The 1,786-nt window shown below is 41.9% G+C and overlaps 1 long non-coding RNA gene across 1 annotated transcript; it reads left to right on the top strand.

Moving 5' to 3' along the window:
- Positions 1-238: 238 nt before the first annotated feature.
- On the top strand, positions 239-1,042 carry LOC147610016 (uncharacterized). Its single transcript, XR_015264189.1, has 2 exons — positions 239-485; positions 606-1,042. It is a non-coding gene; the product is annotated as an uncharacterized LOC147610016 (long non-coding RNA).
- The last annotated feature ends 744 nt before the right edge of the window (positions 1,043-1,786 follow it).

Here is a 1,786-nt window from a genome sequence, read left to right as displayed (position 1 = left end):
CAAATCTTTCTTAGTTAATGCCCCTCCCCTCCCGTCCCGCCCACAGTTAGAGAGGGTTTGTGCCAGACTACGGTCTGGACAGCCCTCCAGCAAGCAACACACACCATCGACACCCTAACCCTTCGCAGACTCCTGCACACCACCCTCTTCCCCTTCCTCCTTCCGCTACTGCATTTCATGTTCTGCTCCAACGCTCAACTCCATCCAACGTATAGGAGGCAAAGAAGGTACAGACACACACACACAGAGAGAGAGAGAGAGAGAGAGAGAGAGAGAGAGAGAGCCATGAGATGGAGAGAAGAGGACACGTACTTGCCACAAATAATGCGAGGACGACTTTATTCTTCAAATACATCAAGCATGCAAGGCAGGAGGGCCATTGCAGATTGACTGCAACCCCATAGGTGATGTGATGTTGGTAGACGAGGTTGGAGAAGAGGCTTGATTGTGGCTGCAAAGGAAGATTGCCCCCAATGACAACAAAGGTTAGTATATCTACTAGCCCTTGATGTTTACAGATGCTTGTAGCACTAAGAAATTTTTAAGCTTTTTGAATATATTACCCAACATGGACATTCAATTGTTTGTCCTTTCAACTTCTGTAGATGCTACTGTATTAGGGCAAAGAAGTGTGCGCTAAGATGGTGAGAGAAGGGTTGGCCTTCTTGTTGCAACACCTTCATAATACTTAATGCTAAATGTAGCTTGGGCCAGGAATTACTTGATGAGACTACAAGACCTTCGTATTTTTCTACATGCTCTTAGTGCAAAAGAACCAGCACTCATATGTATGCCAAATGTCGAAGCACATAGGTGTTTGATGTGCTCCAAGTTTCAAATGTGGTCTTTTGGACTTGGTTATTCAAAGGATATGCCAAACTCAGACATTGCAAAGGGACACTCCTTTGTTTCAAAAGAATGCAACATTAAGGTCTTTGTTATAGTACTATCACATTTGTTTGGACCTTGAAAGCTTGCGGAAGCAAAGGAGCCACATGTGGGTAAGGGACAAGAAATACAAGTGAAAATGGTCAAGAAGACAGGGTATGTAGAAGATTATGTTCTCAAGTGTTAAGTTTGTCAAGCAAATAAAGCTGAACGCTTTAGACAGGTTGGGTTGTTGCATCCTTTGTAAATCCCAGGTAATAAATGGGAAAGTATTTCCATGGATTTTATTACCGAATTGCCAAGAACACATCAAGGCTACGATTCTATTTGGGTTGTGGTAGATCGCTTGACAAAAATGGCTAGATTTTTACCGATCCGGAAGACTATTACAGCTACATAATTAGCACGGCAGTTTATCGAGCAATTGTTTAGACTGTACGGGTTTACCGCAAGACATAGTCAGTGATAGGGACTCTAAGTTTACGAGTGATTTTTGGAAACTTGTTTTTGAGAAGTTGGAAACAACTTTGAATTTGAGTTTCTCAGATCATCCTCAATCTGATTGCCAGACTGAAAGAGTGAATCAGATTTTGGAGGATATGCTTCGAGCATATGTATCCAAAAGACAGAGTTCATGGGAGGATTATCTTCCTATGTTAGAATTTGCATATAATAGTACTAAGCATACGAGTACAGGTTTTAGTCCTTTCATGCTTATGTATGGTTTTCAACCTAGATCACCTGTTATAGTGGGATTCGCAGGACTTCAGCATGATGCAGCACGTAATTTTTTGCAAGATATGCAAGAAATGTTACAAGTTAAGAAGGAGACATTGATTACGCTTCAGAGAGATTACCCTGGCTTTTTAGTGAGCTTAGGAGTGAGCTCTTAGAGGAA

Source organism: Cibotium barometz, chromosome 50 (genome assembly GCF_041138505.1).
Source record: "Cibotium barometz isolate CiBa-2024 chromosome 50, ASM4113850v1, whole genome shotgun sequence".
Taxonomy (NCBI): Eukaryota; Viridiplantae; Streptophyta; class Polypodiopsida; order Cyatheales; family Cibotiaceae; genus Cibotium; species Cibotium barometz.
The sequence above is the reverse complement of the archived record's forward strand: the minus strand, read 5'-3'. Positions and strand labels throughout refer to the sequence as shown.